This window comes from Puma concolor, chromosome B1 (genome assembly GCF_028749965.1).
Source record: "Puma concolor isolate L17-30 chromosome B1, mPumCon1.1.hap2, whole genome shotgun sequence".
In the NCBI taxonomy this organism is placed as follows: Eukaryota; Metazoa; Chordata; class Mammalia; order Carnivora; family Felidae; genus Puma; species Puma concolor.
Genome location: NC_141670.1, coordinates 11,172,904 through 11,198,136, shown reverse-complemented (window position 1 = coordinate 11,198,136; position 25,233 = coordinate 11,172,904). Strand labels below are relative to the sequence as shown.

Sequence of the window (25,233 nt, the reverse complement as noted above, 5' to 3'; positions counted from 1 at the left end):
ATTTTAAATTCAGAGTTAATGCTTGAATGGGTTAAGACTTTTAGGGATGTTGAGATTGAGTAAATGTATTTTGCACATGAGAAGGACTTGGATTGGTGGGGGGACAGAAGGTGGAGAGGACCGGGTTGAACAGTGCCCTCTCCCCAAATTCACATCTACCCATAACCTCAATATGTAACCTTATCTGGAAATAGGGTTTTACAGGTGTAGTCAAGTCAAACTGCATTGGCTTGGGCTCTAAACCAGTATGAAGGATGCTCTTTTAAGAAACGGGAAATTTGAATATGAAAACATGGAGGCAGAGATTGGATGGATACATCTATAAGGCAAAGGACACCAAAAACTTCTGTCAACCACCAGAAACTAGGACAGAGGCATGGAACAGATCTTCCCTCGGAGTCTTCAAATGACACCAACACCAACCTTGATTTTGGAATTGTCAAAGAATAAATGTGTGGTGTTTTCAAAGCTCCAGCTTGTGCTGCTTTGTTATAGCAGCCCTAGGAAACTAACTAATACATACTCTTGCCATTATTGTAAATGGTGATAGTAAAACTAATAATAAATTTTCCACCCTAGTAACTCCCTTAATATATAAATTTACATTGCAACTAAAACATACGACCATATATTCAAAACTGTGTGGTTCACCTTATAAAGAGTATAACTGATTTAAATGGAGACCAAATAGGAAAGGATACGAATACACATTATTCATATACATTATGTGCTATATTCAGAGAAAAAGCAGTAACACTGCTTATAGGAATTTTTCCCTTTAATAACAAATTAAGATAAAAATATATTCAGTCATTCAACTAAGTCGGTTTCCAATTGTTCTAAACAGGTAACACAAAATTGTATTTAGCGAACCTACTTTCAACCAGAAATATTGCTTGATACACTAACATGAACTTTGTAAAATTTTTTTTGTTTGGTTGGAATTTGAGTGAAAAAGATTATAAAAGCAGACGATGGGGGGGGAATGCCTACATCAAAGTAGACTTCAGGTTGTACTGTGAATATGGTCACCCACATGTGCAAATGATAAGACACTAAATTTAAAGCTAGATTTTTTTAAAGGAATACAAGAAAATATTGTTTTATACTATTTTGTTGTTGGCTCAGCCACGTCATTTATGACATTTTGTTATTTTTGGTATGTTGACAATAGATCTCCATAGAATAGTTCGAATCCTATTCAGTTTTGCTATAACTGACAGAGATAAGAGAGCAAACACAAGGGGCACCTGGGTTGCTCAGTCAGTTAACTGTCTGACTTCCGCTCAGGTTATGATCTCATGGTGCATGGGTTCAAGCTGTGCATCAGGCTCTGTGCAGAAGGCTCAGAGCCTGGACCCTGCTTTGGATTCTGTCTCCCCCCCTCTCTCTCTGCCCCGCCCCTCCCCTGTTCATGCTGTCTCTCAAAAATAAACATTAAAAAATTTAAAAAATAAAGGTAGCAAACATAAGTACTGAGACTTTTAACCTGCCATTCGGGGAGTGTTACTATTTTACTATAGTTCATACTACTTAAATGATATAAAACATATTTAGGATGGGTTTTACAGTGTTTAAAGTATCTTCTTATCTCACTTAATGAAGAACATGAAAGTATTAAATACTTTGGAAATACTAGTGAAAAGATGAGTTCTCTTCTTTCATACTTTGTTGATATTTTGTTGCTGGGGGTTAGAAGTTCTCTGTGTAGCATTATATATAAAAAGTAGGGGGCGCCTGGGTGGCGCAGTCGGTTAAGCGTCCGACTTCAGCCAGGTCACGATCTCGCGGTCCGTGAGTTCGAGCCCCGCGTCAGGCTCTGGGCTGATGGCTCAGAGCCTGGAGCCTGTTTCTGATTCTGTGTCTCCCTCTCTCTCTGCCCCTCCCCCGTTCATGCTCTGTCTCTCTCTGTCCCAAAAATAAATAAACGTTGAAAAAAAAAAAAGTAAATGTGGATTGGGTTTTTTTTTGTTGTTGTTATTTACTGATATCCCAAATCTGAGGATAAAATATAGTATGATAAAATGCAGAAATGCTTTCTAAACATTATTAATAAAACTAAAAATTCAAGATACTTTGAAAGATAAGGAAGTGAAATAGTGAATTTATTCTGATTGCCTGTGAGCTTTTTGGACTATGAGAAGAACATGTATTATCATAGGACATTTTTAAGATTTTTGAGATCTAGAAAGAAAAGTGAGAGACTATGAATAAATTAGGTGTTAGCTGAAGGTCACTTTAACTGCACTAATTTAGAAATATACAGAAAAAAAGAATTTCCAATTTCTTACTGAGACACAATATATGCACAGGAGATATGATTAGATATGGCTTGAGATCCTGTTTGGACACCTTCTTAATTATCTTTAATAAAAATGAAATTTTAGAAATGAGATTAATTCAACAAATCAATTGATAATGACTAATTAATTAATGTCAGTTATCATTTATAAAGCAGTTTGAGGCTAGAACATGCCACGCTTGGTAAGTAGTAGTATTAAAATTATAATGATGAGGAATGTGGGTAAAAAAGTCTGGCATGGGTAACATTTTAAAGACCCATTTATATTATGAATGTTATGAAAAATGACACAGTATTTAGGAAAAGATGTGCAGCTCTGTGTCTTAGATTTCTTTTTAAATCTTTTTTCTTCTACAATTAAAGGTGTCTTTTGAATTCACTATTAGGCTTCATTTCTAAGGTCAGTCAGGAAGTATGGAAGCCCCTAACCTGTAACAGCTACTAATCTTAGCATTAGGAATTTCATGGTGAACCAATAAGCAGAATCCCTGCTTTCAAGGAACTTCCATTCTGATGGAAGAAGCAAATCTAAAGACATAAACATAAACACAGAAAGAAGAATTTAGGAGACCAATATTTGGTATGAAGAAAACTAGGATAAAGTGAGGGAGCGATTTAGCTAAGCTATGTAGGAAGCTCTTTTGAGTTTTGATATTACGCTTGAATAATGAGAAGACACCAACCAATGAGCCAAGATAACAACAGATATGAGCATAGCCCAAGTCAGGAATGATGTTTGCTAGTTCAAGAAACATGAATCAAAAGCAGCCAAGTGCACTGAGACTGTAGTGGAGTACAAAATGGAAACCTGACAAAGAGTGACTGATGGAACTTTTATTCTGGCAGTCGAGTAGAGAATACATTCTATATACAGGTTTAGGAGAAAAGGACCAGATTAAGGATTTATTTTTCAATAGCTTTGTTGAGGTATATTTTATATATCATCAAGTTTATTCATCTCAAGTGTACAAATCATTGACTTTTAGTAACTACCCAACAGTTTAACCATCATCATGAATTGGTTGTAGAGTACCCTCCCCCTCACATCCCACCAAAGGTCCATTATGTCCACCTGCAGTTAATCTCCATTCCCATCCCAAACCTCAGGCAACTACTACTCTGCTTTTGGTCTCTATACATTTGTTTTTTTGTGGACACCTCATATACATGGGTTCATACTATGTGTGGCCTGATTACTCATAGCAGTTAATGCCAGAATAATAGAAAGGATGAGATGTGGCCTACCTTGGGATTGAGTTTGGAGGTAGAGCTGGAAGGACATTCTCTTAAATCGGATGGAGAATCTAAAGGGAATACAAGAATTAAACATAAAAAGATTCTCAGACTTTTGTTTGTTTTTGATTGTGTGATTATGTGTATGGTGATCCTCGTGATGATGATGACAAATCTCCAAGGAAAATATTTTGGAATTTTACTAGATATGAGAATCAAGATCCCAAGTAGGCAGTTGGGAATAGTGCATCTGGGAGAAGTCAGCAGAGGACAGATGGTTAGACAGTTGTATGGATGAGAGTCAGAAAAAAACAGGAAGGGAGAGAGGAAGCAGGCAGGAGAGAGCCTCTGAGCACCCTAACGGTCTGTCCTACACAAGTTGCAGTACTCAAAAATGTGGGCCCCTTGTGAAAAAAATTGCTGAGAACTTGAATGATTTCCGGTTTCCAGTCCAGCATTTACAAAGCGTGGAAGTCTTCACTCCATCATAATGACAAGTAAGAAACCTGAACAAACTAAAAAGCAGCCTCTTCATAGATCTTTCAGAAAAGTCAGATTCCCAGGGCAAACTCTTGCCTGCAAAATCAGAGAGAGTGAGAGACAAGCGGATACAGAGAATCACCACTATGGTACCAGAAAGCCACGCGCAGAAACCTGCACAGGAACCGGTACTGGGGCTGGAAAACCGCAACTGTAATTGGCAAATTGCTGGAGTCTCCGTGTAGACAAGTGTGAGAGAGGAAAAGCTCCAGGGGGACCCAGTTTTACCTCTCGGAGCTGCACCAGGCCTCCCAGTGAATCCTGTAGAAAAATCCCCTCAGGGTTCTGGTGAGCAGAGGGGAAAATGAGTCGTTCCGAAATACACCAAAGTTGACTGTTCTCAACAAAACTTGCTCTGAGGAGACACTTTCACTGGAGTCTGACACTTGCAAGCAAGGAGCTCCCCGACTTCAGCCCCCTCTAGCCGTTTTCTGGGGGGGTGGGGGGGAGGGGAAACACTGCTTCAGTGAACTTCAGCCACTGCGTCTCACCTATTTGAGCAAAGAAGAGCAGCACTGGTGAAGTTTACAATTCAGGTACACTGCCCCACCAAAAGCCTGACACCTAATCATGGGATTACGGAACACATCCCGTTCCCCCACACTTTACTGCATTAGTAAACGAAGATTTATAGCAGTTTCTTTCACGCAGATCATATACACCTTTCAACAAAAATCCCAGGGCACACTCAGAGGAAAAATGCAGAGTCTGAAGAAAATGAACAACCATCAGAACCAGAGACAGATATTGGCAAGGAATTGGGAATTAAACAGATATGAGATTTTCTTAAAACTATGATTAATATGCTAGGACTTGAAAGGACAACATAGACAACACGCAAGAACATATGGATAATGTGAACAGAAATTCTGGGAATGAATAAAAAAGAAATGCTAGACATTAAAACACAGTGTAGTAAAAAAGAATGTCTTTGCTGGACACAGGAAAAGTTTGGGCATGACTGAGCTCAAGGATTAGACAATAGAAACTTCAAAAACTGCAAAGAGAAAAGTATTTGGAAAAAAAAAAAGAATATCCAAGAATTGTGGGACAACTACATAAGGCACGAAATGCATAAATTGGAATGCCAGAGAAAAAGAACAGGAGAAATAATTGAAGCAATAAATGACTGAAAATGTCCTCAGATTAATGTCAGACACCTGACTGCAGATCTAGGAAGATCTGCAGAGATCTTAAGGACAACACCAAGAAGGATAAATGTAAAAAGAAAAAAAGCTATACTGAGGCAAATCATACTTGAACTTCAGAAAATCAAAGATAATGAAAAAATCTTGAACAAAGTTAGAAGGGGAAAAAACTTAAGGAACAAAGAGAATTGTGTACAATTTCTCCTAGAAACCATGCAAGCAAGAAGAGAGTGGAGTCAAATATTAAAAGTCTTATGGAAAAACAAACAAACTACTAAAACCTGGAAGCAACCAAGATATCTTTCAGTAGGAAAATGGATAAATAAACTTTGTATATTCAGACAATGGAATATGATCCACTGATAAGAAGAAATGAGCTATCAAGCCATGAAAAAGCATAGAGGAAATATATAATATATATTATCAAGTGAAAGAAGCCAATCTGAGAAGGCTATATACTGTATGATTCCAACTACATGATACTCTGGAAAAACAAAACTGCGAAGACAGTGAAAAGATCAGTGACCATCAAGGGGTTGGGGGAAGGGAGGGATGGATAGGCAGCACAAAAATTTTTTAGGGCTGTATAACTATCCTGCACGATAGGAGAATGGTGGGTACATGTCATTATATAATTTGTCAAAATCCATAGAATATACAAAAGCAAAAGAAAACCTTACATAAAGTATGGACTGTGAGTGATAATGATGTGTCAGTGTAGTTTAGTCAATTGTAATAGATTCATCTTCTAGTGGGGGATAGTGATAAATGGAGGAAACTGTGTGTGGGCAGGGATGAGGGTGTTTAGGAAATCTCTGCACCTTCCACCTAATTTTCCTGGGAACCAAAACCTGCTGTATAAAACAAAATTCATTAATAAAAATTACTAATAACTTCAGGACAACAACAGCAAAGAATATAAACAATCATGGGATTCTTTCTAGTAGGATACTCTGTGCACCTACACACATTTTGCACACCCACAAAGTCAGTATCATGGTTTGGTAAAAGAATAAGAGACATCAAAAGAGATTGTGTCTTATAGAAGTTTAAATCAATAAAGATGTCATGGACTGAATTATGTCCCCCCAAAATTTACATGTTGGGGCTCTATCCCCCCGTGTGGCTGTATTTGGAGACAGGACCTTTCAGGAGATAGGTCAGGTTAAGTGACAATAATTGTGAGGCCCAAATTTGGTGTGTCTAGTATCCGTATAAGAAAAGACAGACACCAAAGATCTCCTTTCCCCATTTCCCTAGAAGAAAGGACACGTAAGTGCACAACGAGAAGGCAAACATCTAGAAGTCGGAAAGAGAATCTCACCAGAAACTAACTCTGTTGGCACATTGGTCTTGGACTTCTAACCTCCAGAACTGTGATTAAAAATGTTTCTGCTAGTTAGTCTACCCAATCTGTGATATTGTATTATGGGAGCCCTAGAAGACTAATACAAAATATTTCAAAGAGGGAGCCATCACTATATCCAGTGCTTTCAAGCTTATGCCCTACATGCATAACCTTCTTACAACTACAGAAAGGTGGAAGAGATAGTATTTATTCTCTGATAGTAAATTTTCCATACCTAATTGTTCTTAAAATATCATGTCTGTGCAATATATGTGAAGGATAATTTTATGTGTCAGTGTGACTGGATCACAGGGTGCTGAGAAGTTGGCTTAACATTTTTGGGTATGTCTATTATTGGTGTTTCTGGTTGAGTGTAGCATTTGAATTGGTAGACTGAGTAAAGCAGATTGCTCTCTCCAGTGTGAGTGGACGGGATCCAAACCACTGAAAGCCTGATAGAATGAAAAGTTGGAGGAAAGCATAATTTGTGTTTCAGCTAACAGTGAATCTGGATCACCATTCTCGTGTGCCCCTGGGGCTGACTGACACCTGTGGGTCCCCTGGTTCTCAGGCCTTTGGACACAGAGTGTATGGACGATAGACTACGGGCTTTGCTAGTCTTCAGCTTACAGATGGAATATCATGAGACTTCTCATCCTCCATAATTGTGTGAGCAAGTTCCTCATAATCAGTCAATCAACCAATCTCTGTCTCTCTCTGTCTCTCTCTCTCTCTCCAGTTGGTTCTACTTCATGAGAACACTGACAAGTACAATGTATCTCATTCACTACTCAATTTCTTGGTTAAAAAGTAATCCATGACTGTTACAAAAACTATTCCAAAAAATTTGAAGAGTATATAGACAAAATAAAACATAAAATAAATATCACCTATAATTTCAACCTATCCGAAAAATCATTTTTATACCATTTCATATAGCATCATGCTGTACACAGATGTAGTCTTTCCTCTTAATATCCGTATCATTGCATCTCTATATGGTTAGATACTATGTAGCCATTACCGTGTGAGGTGAATGAACCACCATATTTTCACGTTTTACCACTTTAAAAATATCTACAGTATGATGGGTATTTCATAAACTATTTTATATTCATACCTCATTTTACTCTTGAAGCAATCCATTGATGTGTTTGTTCATAGTCCCATTGTATAGTTGAGGCCCTGAGGATTAAAGAATTCAAGCAATATGCCCAAAGTTAAAGATTTAGAAGCTGGGGTTCTAAGTTTTTTACCCATGTCACTCCAATTCCAAAGTTCTGAATTACCTTAACCTTAATTATTTCAGGTGTGTATCTCATGTATTTTTCAAGTGCTGTTGTATGTATCTGGAGAACATGTTCTGTACCCTGTGCTTCCTTTGTGTGCCCTTCAATATTTAATAGACTACTAGGCACATGTTTGTTTCTAATTAAATTCTTTTTTTTGTTTTTTTTTTTAATTTTTTTTTTCAACGTTTATTTATTTTTGGGACAGAGAGAGACAGAGCATGAACGGGGGAGGGGCAGAGAGAGAGGGAGACACAGAATTGGAAACAGGCTCCAGGCTCCGAGCCATCAGCCCAGAGCCCGACGCGGGGCTCGAACTCACGGACCGCGAGATCGTGACCTGGCTGAAGTCGGACGCTTAACCGACTGCGCCATCCAGGCGCCCCATGTTTCTAATTAAATTCTTAATTAATTTAATTGAATTTACCATATGGTCTTTGCTACTTCATCATTAATTTATTTCTGTTATTGATTTGGACTCAGTAAAAATATACATGATCTCCATTGATAAAAACATTAAGAGTTATGATTTATGTGGCTTAGTCAAGATATTGTTTTACTAAAATACTTCGGGTTAATCAAGAGAACGTTTCTATAATTAGTTTCTTTTTCCAAATGCTATGTGTCTAAAATGTCAAGAAAGGTAAAACACTGATGCATGTTTTAACTGTACTATTTATCAAATGATGACAAAAATGTGAAGTACAGCTCCAGCAATTCATAGGAACCAAGTGTGTATTTTCTTTCCAGGGAACTTAGTGGTTAATAAGTTGAAGTGAACAATGCAGAATAATTGCTATGTCCTGACCTCCCACCCCAACCCTCTCAGTTTTTTCTCTCTCTGAGCTTTCAGGCCACAGCCTCTTTTAATATATGCTCCTGCAATGACACTTAAAAACTTCTTTTGCTATAATATTGTCACCAGCTACACCCCAAGACATGACCTTTACAGCTCACCTGCTTGTACCCACCGATCTTTGTCCTGTAATTTTCTGTAATCTCTTCTTGCCAGTTTATCTTGTCACTGTGGCGAAAGACCATACAGGCAAAGCATCCCCTGTGGAAATCAAAACTACCCCGGAAGCAATAACCACCACCTGGAGGAGGAACTCCAGCGACCCAGACCACCCAGACCAGTTTGAACTTAATGCCAACTCAGGCCTGCACAGATAGACCACGAAGTGACTCCTGGAGTTCCCAACAGTTACCTTTATGTCACTATAATACTAAGATCTCTGCCCAAGGCACAAGCCTCATTTACATGACATCCAATGCATTGATTGGCATGTTTCCTTAAGTCACAGGAGCAATGCTACGCCTGCCTCTACAAATGATGAACAAGGCCTCCCTTTGTAAGTATTTATCCCTAACCCTAAATAAAAGGAACCCATTTACCTTTGTTTGGTAAATCACAGTTGTGGCAGTTATTTTCCATGATCTCCTTGTTTGCTGCAAATAGTTTGCTTTGTGCAACAACTCTACCTGCTATGGTTTCTATCTGTGATTCACCAAGGAGCAAACTCGTTTAGTTCTGTTACCATATTTCTTCACTCTACACTTTTTCTGACTTTTTTTATTTTTGATGTGTCACAAACTAATCAATGTGCCAGCAGGTATCAAGACAAAATGACTGACCAGAAGAAATGATTTAAAAGCAAAATAATCAGTGAAAGACAATAGAGTGATGCATCTTTAAAAACAGGGAGTGTAGAATTTGTGTATCTATATATATATCTATATATAGATATACACACACACGAATTATGAACATGAATTTTTGATAGTTGGTATAAGTATTGGCTGAACAAATCTTGAATCAAATGTGTAATAGTCAAATATTGTTTGATATGAGATATGTATTAATTTGAAATGTTTATTAATAATATATTTGCATAGGGATATTTAATGAAAAGATTTTTTTTTAATTTTTTTAACGTTTATTTATTTTTGAGACAGAGAGAGACAGAGCATGAACAGGGGAGGGGCAGAGAGAGAGGGAGACACAGAATCTGAAACAGGCTCCAGGCTCTGAGCTGTCAGCACAGAGCCTGACACGGGGCTCGAACTCACGGACCGTGAGATCATAACCTGAGCCGAAGTCAGACGCTTAACCGACCGAGCCACCCAGGCGCCCCTAATGAAAAGATTTTAAGCACCGTGACCAAGTGATAAGCAGGTAGCATAATTCTAACCCAAGTGCAAGTGAGCATTGTTAGTTCTGTGTTTTCATGATAATTAACTACTCATTTAAGTGTGATATCTAGAAGATACTGTGAGTTTCCAAAAGTCATTGAAAGCAATGAGACTAAATTATTCTGTAAACTGTGATTCGGTATTTACTTACATACATAATTCTTCTCCCTTCGTGTCTGGCTCAGTTGGTCTGCACTGGTAGGTGATAGGTAAAGTGATACACAACTGTGACAATTACCTGAAATCTAGAACAGCAGAGTAAAACTCATTCAAAGAATATAAATATACAGCAAAGAAAGGAAGTAAAATTTAGATAGCAAATATAGCTTTAGAAATATCAGATGGGACAAATGAAAAACTATACAATGCTATTTTTGTTAATATAATTGAGAATAGGGAAGCTGAAGGGACTCCATAGAAATCTGCTTTTTGCTCCTTTTCCTGCTTCTAGTCTTGATAAGACCTGCACCCCTACCTTACACGGGCTTCATACTGTATGTTCTCCTTGTAAAGGACAAGTAGTTAATGATTCTTTAGAGCTTCCAGCATAATAGATAACATCCAAGGATGGATCAGGCAAAAATGACTGGATGAAGCCATCGTGTGCATATTCCAGACCACCAGTGCTAGAAGTCTTGATACCAAGAACCCCTGGTTCTAAGGAATAAGGGATTTATGGAGGACACCTGGACTATTGTCCTTGTTCTTACCAGTACCTGGATGCCTAGAAGGACACATACACCAGAGCACAATCCTCAATAAAACCCCCAAACCCAAAGCAAAGATGGGACTCTCCTTTCCTTTCTGAATCTCCCAGACTCTCCACCTGCATCTGAACTCCCTCTGTATATCTTCAGTAAACTCTGATTCACTTCCTGCTGGCTTACATTTGATTTCTGTCCTGTGCATAGCCAAGGATCCTCTTGGTGGGTCCTGTGGGACCCCCTCTGGATCCTTGGAGCTGGCCTGCCTACATCATAATAATACTTAAAATGTATTTGTAAAACAGTGTGGTATAAAGATATTGGTATGATTCAAAATTGAGACCTAATGCATTGGCAATTTTTGAACAAAGGTAAGTAAAGTAATTTGAAAAACCATTGTGCATTGATTATCTTATTGTGTTAATAATCAAATATTGCTTAATTTGAAATATTTACAGATTCTCATACTCTCTCATCCAGGTTTGCTTATAAACAAAGGACAGTGATCAAGAATTATTCTTTTTGTTCAGATGCCCAAATATATTCTGTAGAATTTTAAAAATTCAAAATTCATCTTCTTCTTCCTGGCCAACAGAAAAGCAATAATCTCAATAGGAGAGTGAAGGGGACTATGATAATGTTGGTAACAAGGATCAGTATAAAATCAACTAATACAGCATGTCCTACCATAGCATATATAATAGCTGAAACCCATTTTAGAGTGAAATAAAAATAATGACATTAACAGAGATAATAGGCATGATATTTACAAGGAAAAATTATATAGAACCACCAAAAATACTGGTTTGAAAATCTACATCAAGCCTAAGCAGTTACAGACCAACAAAATGTTTCTGTTAGTATCCAGCAATCATTTCCCCCTCATTCTAATTTTTCTTCATTAGGATAGCACTGACATTATGATACAGGCTTTATGCTTTTTGTTTTTGATTTTTCATTTGTTGTGCTGTTTTCCCATTCTGCTACTAAGTAGTTGACATTTTATTGTCTATGGGGGAGGAGTGGACATTTAGATGTGAATCTAAGAATATAGGCGTATATGACCAATAGATCCTCATTCACAGATTCTATATTTGTCAACTTGCCTATGCATTAAAGTTTTTTGTAACCCCCCAAATCAATACTTGCAGCTCATTCACGGTCATGCTTGGATTTGTATGGAGTGGCTAAAAATTGAAGTCATTCTATGTGTATGTTTCCAGGGAAGTTGAAAGAGTACAGTGCTCTGCCTTCTTATTTCAGCTCACATACTACAAATGCACCTTTTTCATAGTCTATTTAGTGTGACATATTTCACATTTTTTAGCTTTTAGTGATTTTACTATTTAAAATGACCCCAGATATAGTGCTCAAGTGCTGTCTAGTGTTCCTAAGTGCAAGAAGGCTGCGATGTGCCTCATGGAGAAAGGAAATGAGTACATGTGTTAGATAAGCTCCCTTCAGATACGAGTTACAATGCTATTGGCCATGAGTTCACTGTACATGAATCAGTGAAACATATTAAGTAAGGTGCTGTTGGAAGGAAACTTCTATAAGACAAAGCTATGTACTGATCAAGGCTAAGCTGATGAAAATGTTGTAACCAGAGTTTGCAGGAACCAGCTCTGTAGTTCCCCTAGGAACCCTTATTCAGTATTAGCTAATGCAATCTTTGTAGAGACTATACAGAGCACAACTATATGAATAGGAAGAATTGACTGTATAATCAATTTTTTCTGTATGTTATTTGGACCTATAATTTACTGGAAGTTATTAAGGAAAAGTATACATACTTTGCTGCACTATAAGTCTGTCAAAAGCTAGGTTTTGATTATTTTGGAGAGAAGACATTCATTTCTCACACAACCTTAAGGTGCTATGGAAATCAAAATATGATTAACAGTTATGCAAACTTGCTATTAGTTCATGGCCTCTTCAAAAGATGAAGCAATCCCACTAACGTCACATATTTGTAAGGACTTGTTAACTTTTTGAAAGGTGTGTAAACCATGGCAATATTCAGACAATATGAATTGTAAATTTGATTTCATACTTTTTGAATATGCATCTTCTTAGTTTTGATGGCAGGACCCAAGATGCTATGTAAAAATTTCAAAAAATTATCAATTCAACTTAACATTCAGTAGCAAAGTATAATGTTTAATGTGTCTTTGGGAAATTTTACCCTCTGGTTAATTTATACCCTCCTTGCACTCTGGATTCTTTTATCAAACTTTTCGACCACATGGTTCTTTGGATGCTTGATAGGCATCTAATGGGCATCTCAAATATGTTTTTCCTAAGACCTTACTGTTTCTTCTGTTTTTTCCTTCAGACTTAAAAGCAGTTTCATCTTTGAAATGTTCATATCAACCACCTCAGTCTTCCTTAACTCTTTTCTTCACTTTATATGTTCATGCCATTAGGAAATCCTGTTGGGGGAATTAAATCCTTCAAATATATGCCAAGAACTCAGCCACCTTGTTACTATCCCTGCTGCTACTACCTTGATCATTTCTTGCTGTTTTCCCAGTTCCTCTCTTGGCCTCTTCAGTCCATTATCAAATGAGTGACTAAAGTGAAAGTTTTTAAATGGAATCTTACCATATTTTTCATCAGTGAAAATTATCTAATGGCTTCTTATCTTGCTTGGAATCAAAATCAGAGTCTTTCTGTGGGCCACAAGACCCTTCATAATTTGACTCCATCAACCATCACTCTTTTGGCTATATTAAATCAAGTTCCCATTTTTGAACTGAAAAACAATAAAATAAACTGTCAGGCAGATAATCCAATTATAAATGTGATGACAGAAAGAATATAGTTAGCACTTGATATGAATGGATACAAGAAAAAAAAATTGGCACAGTACTGATTAATATATTGAAGGAAACTATTTTTGTAGAAAGTATTATAGAAATTTATACCAGCAAACTTAAACATAAAACTTACACGTTTCTTTTTACATTTTGAACAGCACTTATTTTTCTCAAGAAGTAAATAGATTCATAAACTCTGTTTCTGCTCAACTACTTAAATTATTACCCAACTTTAGTGAACAGAAGTAGAATATTGGAAAGACTGCTTTAAAAAAACTATTTGTGGGGTGCCTGGGTGGCTCAGTCGGTTGAGCGGCCGACTTCAGCTCAGGTCATGATCTCGCGGCCCGTGAGTTCGAGCCCCGCGTCGGGCTCTAGGCTGATGGCTCAGAGCCTGGAGCCTGTCGATTCTGTGTCTCCCTCTCTCTGACCCTCCCCCCTTCATGCTCTTTCTCTGTCTCAAAAATAAATAAACGTTAAAAAAAAAAAACTATTTGCAGTGATTCCAGATAATATATAATTTTTAATTTGCTCACTTCATTTTTTTAACCCATTAATAATATATTTAATGTTGAGGTGCTAGTCATATCAATGTGAAACCCATCTCAGTATAGTCCTATATAAGAAAATAAAATCCTGAAGACCATGAACAAAATGGTATATGTATATGTTATAGACATATGTATATTCATCATACTGCTTCATGTAAACTTACTACTGACTAGTAAGAAGGGATTATCTCATATGGTTATTAGGAAGAGCAAAATATAAATATTACATATTTTATTATTCACATTGACTGTCTTCCTGGTCTTGAACAGTGTCTACCGTTGAACATACACTTTCCACAAATTATAATGGAGTGAAGAATTAATCAAAGGGTATCATACCTCTACCATTTTAATTTAAAATGGAACATTTAGGAAAAGGCAGAGCAAAAACATTAATGATTACGAAGAAGAGAGCATAATAGTGAAACAGTCTTTCATAGAGAATTGCTTTTAGAGCAAAGACGGAAAGAAAAAAGTGAGAGAGAAAAAGAAGGCTCAAAGATAGAAAGAAGAGAGATACCTAAGCCCCTGGGATTTCTCTTGGGAGAGGCTATTATTTGTATTGATTTTAGTTTGCAAGTTTTCTTCTTCTCTTTCTCTGCTGGCCCACCATGTAATCCATAAATAATAAATAGACGAATAGTGAGTCATTCTTTCGATCACAAGCATAGCAACCATCACAACACATTAATCCACCAGCTGAGCACCACATCATGCCCGTCATAAAATGCACTTCATCGTGGCATCAAGACCCGAGAACTTAAACTTGCTATTGGCCTCTGGACTCTAACAAATGGAGTAGCACAAAATGAAAGGATCCTTACATGCCAAGTATGTCAGCTCTTACTGTTACTTGTGCTTTCATTCACATGCTTGCTTCTTTTCCCATAAACCTTGACTTGAGTATTGAGTTTCTAAGGCAAGAATGGTTGTTGTTACATTTAACAAAGTGTTATATGTGACCTGTTTCTGGGCGCTTGTGAAAGGACTCATACAGTTTTCTCTAAGTAATACAACTCTGTTATTTGTCACATAAATCTGTGAGAAATGGAAAGCTTCAGACTGTAAGCATGTAACTAAATGGCTACTTTATAAGCTCAAAGAAGAGACGCATAGAAGTGACAAATGTTAATTAAAGGACTCTTCAGAAAGTAACATCAATAAAGATAATTGGGAATTAATAATATTTTGGTGAGTAATATGAGTAATTAAAGGACTCTTTAGAAAGTAACATCAATAAAGATAATTGGGAATTAATAATATTTCAGTTAGTAATATGACTGGATAGGAATATCATATCCTACCTGTATGAAGATCTTTCTTATTCTATTGAAGAACCATCTTATTTTTATGATTTTTTTAAGTCTTTCTAGTAGTATAACAAACATCCAGAAAACTGTACCAATCATTAGTGTGTACCTTAGTGAATTAAAAAAATTTTTTTTTTCAACATTTATTTATTTTGGGGACAGAGAGAGACAGAGCATGAACAGGGGAGGGGCAGAGAGAGAGGGAGACACAGAATCGGAAACAGGCTCCAGGCTCTGAGCCATCAGCCCAGAGCCCGACGCGGGGCTCGAACTCCCGGACCGCGAGATCGTGACCTGGCTGAAGTCGGACGCTTAACCGACTGCGCCACCCAGGCGCCCCACCTTAGTGAATTTTAAAATGTCAGCACACTTGTCATCCCAGCACTAATAAGAGCCAGAAGATTAACAGGCATCTCCAAACCACGTCTTGTCTGTCGAGATACTTTCTTCCACAAAGGTTGACTTTTGTTCACGGAGGCTGATTTCTAAGTATTTGCTCTTTGTCTGACTTCTTGCGTACATAATAGTTTGACATTTCTCATTTCTGTACAGTAGGAAACTGCTTAAGTATACTACCATTTCTTTTTCCATTCCATGGCTGATGGGCAGCAGTTATTTTGAATCTCAGGCTATTACGTATAGTGCTGTTATGAACACTTTTGTACATATTTTTGGTAAACATACATGTCGGGTGATACACTATGCACATATTCATTTTAGTAGATATTGGCAAACATTTTGGACAAGTTTTTATACCAGTTTGCACTCTCACTATCAATTTGTGAGCATTCCAGTTGCTCTACACTCTTGCTGGAGCTTAGTATTATGTATATTTTTAATTTTTATTTTGTTCATCTTAGCTTTTCTGGTAGTTGTACTGTTATCACATATCACATTTTGGATTTAACTGGCATTTCCTAATGACTAATGAAGTTGCATATATTTTAATAAAATTATTGGCCATTTGGGTAGCTGTCTTGTTTTATGAAATATAAAATCTTTTGCTTATTTTTCTATTGTGTTCTCAGCCTTGTGTCATCATTTGTAGGAGTTGTTTTTATATATTAAATGAAAGTCACTTTATATTTTTGATTATTTAATTGTGACTTTTGATGAATATAAATTCTTATTTGAACATAGTACAATTTTTCATTTTTTAATGTTATGATTAATTGGTTTGATAATGTTTCTGTGTAAGAGCTCTTTGCCTTTTCCAAAGCCATAAATATGTCTCTAGTATTTTTTTCCAAAGACTGTATAACGTAACTTTCACATTTAGATCTATAATCCATGTGGGATATAGATTTGGAGAGGTGGTACAATTTAATTACGATAACTAGCACAAAAATCTTTATTTTATACTTCAGTATCATCAAGTGTCATAAATTTGATTGTAGAATGTCATTTGGTCAATGTGTCAGTGTGGATCCAATCAGGAGAGAGCAACCATGCAGGATTTGAACAGAGAATATCAATATAAAGAAAAATGAAGTATAACAAGAGTTTAAAATAATGAGAGATGGGCTAATAAGTAAAGACAACTCTAAAGAGTATAAAAATACCAGATATAAAGAGTAGTCACCAATCCTAGTATTGATATGAACACCCAAGGAAAAGCTCTATATAAATTCCCATCCTGCTGAGATACAGACCTTGTTGAAGAATATACCACCATGACTCACATGTTGCCAGAAAGTTGCCTATGGTGGATGATGGTGGAACTTGCTGGAAGCAAAGCCCTTTCTTCCCACAGTGTCTCTCTAACATTCTCTACTGTGAAAGCTTCAGGACCACCTGAAAAAAATAACCATATTTTAAAAGCCCATATCCATTTATACAGAGTAGAACAATGGGGTTACTTTGGAGCTGATAGACAAGGAATTAATAATATCAAGGACAAATTCAGGTTTAAATTATAAAGACCAGGCAATTGGATACCCAGGACGTCTTGATTTAACTCTAGTATCAATGAAATATGGCCATTCCTGTGACATGGTTTGGAAGGTAGATCGATTCCCACAACTGGTGTGCCTGTGGCAGATGAAGACCACACCATACTAATCTGAGAATGAACTGCTCAGCATGTTCTGAATATGAAGTCCTCAGAATCAGCCTCTGTTCAAGTCAGGCACCATGGACCATGTGGACTCTTTACAAGACAGAATCTGGGCACAAGTTACTAAAATGTATCATGACATTAAAAATACTGTTTCCAGGGCGCCTGGGTGGCTCAGTCGGTTAAGTAGCCGACTTCGGCTCAGGTCATGATCTCACATTCCGTGAGTTCGAGCCCCGCGTCGGGCTCTGTGCTGACAGCTCGGAGCCTGGAGCCTGTTTCGGATTCTGTGTCTCCCTCTCTCTGACCCTCCCCCGTTCGTGCTCTGTCTCTCTCTGTCTCAAAATTAAATAAACATTAAAAAAAAATTTTAAAAATACTGTTTCCAAGTTATCTCTCATAAAATTTACCCACATTAATAAATTCACTCATTTATGGTAGTAATATCACTTACGAGTTAAAATAGACTGGCAAGTATCACTCCCTGAAGTATCTTTTTTTTTTATTTTTTTAACGTTTTATTTATTTTTGAGACAGAGACAGAGCATGAACGGGAGGGGGGGTGGTGGTCAGCGAGAGGGAGACACAGAATCTGAAACAGGCTCCAGGCTCTGAGCTGTCAGCACTGAGCCCAACACAGGGCTCGAACTCACAGACCGCAAGATCATGACCTGAGCCGAAGTCGCCTGCTTAACCGACTGAGCCACCCAGGCGCCCCTCCCTGAAGTATCTTAATTCTATCTACATATAAGCATCTTGGTTATATGTTTTTTTGAGTGTGTACTTCCAATTAAAAACTTTGTTTGCTTTCATAACACTGCATTCTTCTAGTTTTCTTTTTTTTATGTTTACTATTTTTTTTAGAGAGAGACTGGAAGAGGTACAGAGATGTAGACAGAGAAAATCCAATGCAGGCTCTGTGCTATGAGCATAGAGTATGACGTGAGGCTTGATCCCACAAACCACAACCTGAGTTGAAATCAAGAGTTGGATGCTTAACCAACTGAGCCACCCAAGTGCCCCTTTTCTCCTAGTTTTCTTTCTGTCTGTTGTAATTTCTTTCCTAATTATTTTCCAAATGTCAGCATTTCTCACTATCTCACCTTTTTCACTCACTTTTTATTCCTTTTCTTTAAAATTTCATCTATTTCTGTGACTTCAACCCTCATCTCTCTGTGAAATATATAGGTCTGTATCTCCAACCCTTAACTCATTGTCAAGATTCTAGAGTCATAAATTTCTAAATACTTTTAAAACTATTATACCTTATTGCATTGCCAGCAACTCAGATTCAAAATAACCACAATTTTTCCCACTAAATGTGTTTCCATCCAGAATTCAAAATCCTTATTAATGTCAGGATTAGTCATCTAGTTGTCATTGTTCGATATCTTATCTCCACCTTCCATACTTCCTAGTCCATTATATTCATTACATTTTTAAGTTTTCTGGATTCACTGTGTTTCTTTTTGGTCCTATATTCTCATTCCCAGTATACATGCACTAAAATTTTAAGAGTACAAAGAAAAGTGACATATGGTATTTAGAATAAATTGTGTTTTGAGGGTATAGGCTAAGGAAGCCGAGATTCTACAATCTATTATTAATAAATCCAAGATATATAAATATCCTAGGTCTTGGAGTACATTAACAGGCCATGAGGTCAGCATTTAGGTTTTGATTTCAAAAGATACCATCCTAAGTGTAAGAAACAGGTTGAGCTTAAAAACAAAAGAGAAGGAGAGACTAAAGACCTCTTTCGGATTCTCACTTGAATGAAGCAAAGCAGATAGAGGACAAAGAAAAGTAAAGTTGGAAGACACTGGAAGAATACCTTAAGATCAAAAAGGGAGACTTAATCTTAATGGAGAGCCTACACAGGAACTCTCATGATGAAGAGAAAGGTAGCTCTAAAACAAAGGGTAGTAAGACATTTCTGAGATGTTAAGGTCAAAGGTAAAGATTAAATGTTGGATTATAAACATAAGAATAAGTTAGTGTACATCTTAGATAAATATTGAACCTGAAATGGTGTTTTAACAATAGGATATGAAAATGATTTAGAGTCCAGATTTTACTCTTGTCTAATTCCTTATAGCAAAATTCTTGGTACTGTTGGAAGGTGCACAGAAACACACTGAAAAAAACATTCACCTACAAGAAATTTGATTCCCAGGAGGATGAATGAGCTCTTGAGGTCAAGTGTAGCTCTAGAATTTTATGAATGTATGGGATTTTTTATTTACTGCTCTGTGAATTGCCTCCTAAACTAAGGTAAGAATTATTTATCTTTCTTTTTCAGAAGTGAGAATTGAAAGAAGGTTAAGTGACTTTACCAAAATGTGAGAGCTGTTCAAAAGTAGAATTCTAAGAGGAGTTCTAGAAACCCTAGTAAATTGCTAAAGTTGTTTAAAATTACATGTGGTAATTTAGAAAATTCCAAATGAGTGGTCCTACTCATCTACTCATACCTTATTTGATCACATAATATTAAAATTATTTCTTACATTTTTATTTTCTAAGTGAACAAAATGTCTTCAACAGTTTAAAAATAGTGCTTAATAGTATATATTTTAAAACATTTAAGAAAATAATTTTTATTAAACAGTCTGACCTCAAATTATTAGTCAGTACATATTTACTGAGTTCACATTATTTGTACAATACTGTGTGTGATCCTGTGAGGCTATACAAATACATTATAGTATAATGTGTAAAAGCATGGGTTTGAATCTAATTGCCTGGGTTGGAACTATTTCTGTAAACTTGAGAACATTATTTAACTTCTTTCATCTATGAAAAGTGGCTGATGATAGCGCTTCACTAGGTTATGAGTAATAAGTGAATATGTACTGTGAAGTAATTAGAACAATACTTCACACATAGCTATTTCGCAATATTTGTTCCCATGAATATATTATAACAAATAAATATGGTGCAAGGGATTCAAGCCACTGTGCCATGATCTTGTACTATCACGCTTTATCAAGAAAATTATTTGTGGTAGAGGGAGGTGTGGGGAATAAGCTTAGGAATTCCTTGGGGCTGCACCATGGGTTAACAAGGCATAAAGAATTAGAAAGGCATAGGATGTACACACCCAAATTTGGGTAAATAAGATTAGGCAAACCTGGCAAAGGCCCCAGTATAGGACAAAGGTATAAGAGGAGGAAATCTCAGGATGAAAATATCCAAGATTAGGTAAGCAAGATTAGGTATTCAGGGAAGAAAGGCCCCCCAATTTACTACAATACAAGAAAACTGCTTTCACAGAAAGGAAGGACAAAAACAGGATAACAGGACTTTAGACTGAAGCAGGGCAAAGTTGCCCAGAGGAAGCTAATTAGCAAAAGAAAGGTGACTTGTTGTCCCTAAGGTGCTTGCTCTTTCTTGTCCCCTAGGCCAGTTTAGGTAAACAGAGTTGGGGCCTCATGTCTGCTGTAAACAACCTTCCACCCAGCAGAGCAATTTTGTTTTGTATTGACCTAAACCCCTAACACCACATATCTTCAAAACTCCCTTTCCCCATGCTCATGAATTAATGTTCATGGTTTCATGGTCTCTTTACGCACATCCATCATGCTTGTAAGCCTTATGATCTTAATGAAAACGGAGCAAGGACCCTTACTTAGGGCTCTAGTCTCTTCCCAGACATTTGCCTCTCTCGCATTTTAATTCTGCATCCCACTGTCTGGCTGGACAAGAGAGAACTCCAGACCCAGAGTCTACAACAGGGAGGAAAATTTCCCCTGTATCTTCCAGAGTCTTTAGCTGAGACACCTGCAATTAAAGGCAGATTAATAAGAGTTAAAGAAACATACATTTGATTAACATGTATGCCACAGGTATACATGGAAGATGCCTTTGGGGAAAATGAATAACTTTGTGAGGTGGCTTAGAATGCAGGCTTAGAGGCCATTCTAAGAGACAAAGGGGAGGAGATGTGGGCCTCTTAGGCAAAAGGAAATTATTTTTAGGAACGATGATGGGTACTTGGAGAAGAGATGGGAAGTGTGATAATTTGTGACAAAGTTTAGGTGTGATGTTGACTTTCAGGTTCGTCTCTTGTGACAAGAGTCAGTCCTTCCTGGTTAATGACACTCTTGGAAGAAGATTTATGACAAGGAGTTCCCTTTGGAAGATCTGCCTTTAAGCAGATAAGGGAGGTTCAGAGAAATCTCCCTGCATTTGCTGTTTTCTCAAGTACCAACAGCCCCAATAATCGATATCCCAAAGTGGCAGATTTCGGAGTGGCATATTCCACTATTCTTCTGTGGATTTGGAAAACTTTGGGGAAATTGTCCAGTGATCATGCTTTGAGAATCCCTCAATGTTGTAGAAGCAGAGGGAATGGAAAGTGATTCTGGGAGGAAATATGATTGGGAATCAGAGAGGAGAGAGGATCGGAAACCAGGTGGTAGCCTTGTCAACCAGTTTCAAAAATGGACTGAAGAACCATGTATACATAAGTCAATTAACTAAAGCTACTTGGCTTTCTTCATCTGTTTTCCTTTTATCTCTCCTGCCAGAAAATGCTCAAGGTTCTTTTGGATACAAGAAACCTCTGGGTACAATGTTCTTATACCAAGAGTGACCACTGACTATAAAGAGAGTTCTTAGAAAGAGAACATGAATGAAAGTCAATTAACAATGAGTTACAACTCCTTAAATACAAGAGTTCCTTATAACCTTACAAAAGAGCATTTGTCATTTCAAACTACTAAGAAGGAGATGAATCAAACCACCCACCTTCCAGCTAATGATGTTTTCTTATAAACAGATTTCAGTAAATGACAGTCTTAATCTAAAATGTGGGTCTGTGATCCCAACTGCTACAACATTCTGGCATTATCTTGATTGCTCATAGCAATATATACACTTACTACAATAGAGAGTACTGCATTGTGAGTACCGACATCACACAGTTGTCTTTAATTTTTATTAAAAAAATTTTTTTTAACGTTTATTTATTTTTGAGACAGAGAGAGACAGAGAATGAACACGGGAGGGTCAGGGAGAGAGGGAGACACACAATCTGAACCAGGCTCCAGGCTCTAAGCTGTCAGCACAGAGCCCGACGCGGGGCTCGAACTCACAGACCACGAGATCATGACTTGAGCTGAAGTTGGACACTTAACTGACTCAGCCACCCATGCGCCCCTTTTTCTCACAGTTGTATTACTTTAAATATCTCCTCTTCCAACCTCTCTGTTGCCAGAGACTTCCATGTCTGACTTTGTTTCTGAAAAGAAATCACATTGAAATACAGTGTTATCTCAGATAGGAAACATAAAATGGGCTTGGCTGCTTGTCAATCTGTCAAGTGTCTCTGTCAACATCTTTCCCTCTTTCCTTCACATTTGAGAAAGAATTTAAAAAAAGGATCTTTCCCCATCTTAGGGTTCAGGGGGACATCTACCCAACTCATTTTGTGATGGACAAGAAAGGTTCCTGGTCTAAAAAATCATACTTAGGATAGCAGAAATGACATCAAATTGTAGTTTTCTCTTCATGGGTTCTGAGTATATTTTTCCTGATATTTAAAAAAAATTTTTTTTCAACGTTTATTTATTTTTGGGACAGAGAGAGACAGAGCATGAACGGGGGAGGGGCAGAGAGAGAGGGAGACACAGAATCGGAAACAGGCTCCAGGCTCTGAGCCATCAGCCCAGAGCCCGACGCGGGGCTCGAACTCACGGACCGCGAGATCGTGACCTGGCTGAAGTCGGACGCCTAACCGACTGCGCCACCCAGGCGCCCCTTTTCCTGATATTTTTAATGGAAAATTAAAATTAAACTTTCATTCTGGCTACATCAAGTCATGGTATATATAGAAAGATGAGTCTTGCCACAAATTGACTAATACACATTGGGATCTTGAACCAAGAAACTCAAAAGTGGAGAAGGTTTCAAAGGGGTGATGAACCCTTACAATTATTAAGTCCCTATTACCTCATTTAAGTATTGTCCCCAGAGATTCTCACTTGGTTTCACTGCCTTTATAGGAGCTGAAGAAGCTAGTTCTTCTTCTCCTCTGCTTTTGGTGTCAAATAAATCTACCTTTAAAATTATATCACACAGCCTATCATTTTCCACTTCTGCAGGTACCAGGAAACTCTTGGTCAGATCACCTCAATAAAAGATTTATCCCTCTTGTTTCTGTAATTCACGTTCCTGATCCTTAGATGAATCTACATTAGAGATAATGGACACCTAGATAACATGCCAAGAAATGTGGCATGCTAGTACAGACTATTAAATCAATATTAACTCATGTGCCCAAAAGAAACCTATTTCACTAAAAACAAGCCATTAACTTTCTATACTGTAAAGTTCATCAAAAAGTAAAAGTGAAATAAGACTTTACTTGAGTAAGTCTAAACTTAACAAAAAGAGCATAGAAGAATTATTTGCATATACAATAAAAAATCTTAGATTAGCAACAAATGTTAAGTAGATAAATTTGACTACAAGTAGGAAAGTTGTCTTTAGTATGTTATATGACTTTGTTTATACTTAGGATTCTGTCTTCCTCCAAAAGACTCTGGAGTTCTATACTTAACACAAATATTATTTAATTAAATTGGTGTTTGGGATTTTTGTCCTTCAGTCTATGAAGGAGTAATTTCTATGAGATTTGCCCTCTCACACAAATAACTAGAACCCTGGACAACATACAGGAAATAATAGTTTCCATCATTGGACCACAGGTAGTGCAGAACTGTTAATACTGAAAGAAAGGAAACAAGAGATGAGTCTCATGAAGTGCGTTTTCTGCCTGGAGACAATTTGCAGAAGGTAGTGTGGGAGAGGAAACCCCAACGGAGTCCAACACTTTCTCTGAGCTGAAGAAACTGAATTTAGTGTTCAAGAAAGGGAAGGCAACTACATTTGTGGGTCAGCATACCTAAGAGGCAGAAACTACCCAGAGAAATAAACTCCAGAAATTCAAGGTGCCTGAGTCTTTGGCTAAATACCAGTCCATACATGCTCAGGATTAAACTCCATAATGCCAAACAAGAAAAACTAGTAGAAAGAACAACTTCCAAACTTCCCTGATTCTTTTAGAGTAATGAACAACCAGAATGGAGAGAATCTGCTTAATACAAGAAACACAGGATACAGGTGCATGGTAGCATAGAAATAAAGCAGGCCTGATCTTAGAATAATGACATTCCCCTGTCTCTCACCAAAAAATTAAATAAATAACTTAACATGACCCATCAGAAGAAAAATCTGGCAATAAAAAAAAAAATGTAAGAAGTAAGAATGATGGAATTAGCAAAGATTCTAAAAGGTATAAAATAGAATTTATGTCTGAAATTTTCCTAAATGAGATTAATAGCAGAATAGACCCTGAAGATGAAATAATTGGTGAACCTGAAACCTCAGTAATAGAATATATTCAGATGAAGCACAGAGATAAAAGAGAGTGGAGAAAAAGTAAAAGAATCTGAGTGACTTCTAGAACAATAACATACATCATTGGAATCTTAGAAAAGAGCAAGGGACAGAACATATAGCTGAAGAAATTGTATCTGAAAATATTTCACTTTGATGAAAGCCACAAACCCAGGAAGTCAAGAAGCAGTACAAAAACAAGAGATACAAAAATGAAAACATACAATGTCACATTATAATCATCCTGTTGAAAACAAGTACTAAAACAATCAAGAAAACACACATGCACACAATAATTACATACTGAGAAACAAAGATAAAAATTTACATAACTTTTTC

The 25,233-nt window shown here is 37.1% G+C and overlaps 2 long non-coding RNA genes across 12 annotated transcripts in view; one reads left to right on the top strand and one right to left on the bottom strand.

Annotated features, from left to right (window-relative positions):
• Positions 1–9,276, top strand: part of LOC147581460 (uncharacterized) — a 111,162-nt gene extending 101,886 nt beyond the window's left edge. The window contains exon 3 of the long non-coding RNA XR_015249936.1: positions 8,873–9,276. This is a non-coding gene — a long non-coding RNA (uncharacterized LOC147581460). The remainder of the gene's footprint in view (positions 1–8,872) is intronic.
• The window catches only part of LOC147581459 (uncharacterized), a 62,847-nt gene that overhangs the window by 17,596 nt on the left and 20,018 nt on the right, over positions 1–25,233 (bottom strand). For 4 of the 11 annotated variants that reach the window (XR_015249926.1, XR_015249925.1, XR_015249927.1 and 1 more), the window contains 8 exons: positions 22,676–22,735; positions 17,090–17,231; positions 13,362–13,512; positions 10,205–10,298; positions 8,818–8,932; positions 7,692–7,756; positions 4,304–4,566; positions 3,548–3,606 (listed from right to left, as the gene is read on the bottom strand). This is a non-coding gene — a long non-coding RNA (uncharacterized LOC147581459). The remainder of the gene's footprint in view (positions 1–3,547; positions 3,607–4,303; positions 4,567–7,691; positions 7,757–8,817; positions 8,933–10,204; positions 10,299–13,361; positions 13,513–17,089; positions 17,232–22,675; positions 22,736–25,233) is intronic. The other 7 variants (XR_015249930.1, XR_015249935.1, XR_015249929.1 and 4 more) reach the window with 6 other exon arrangements.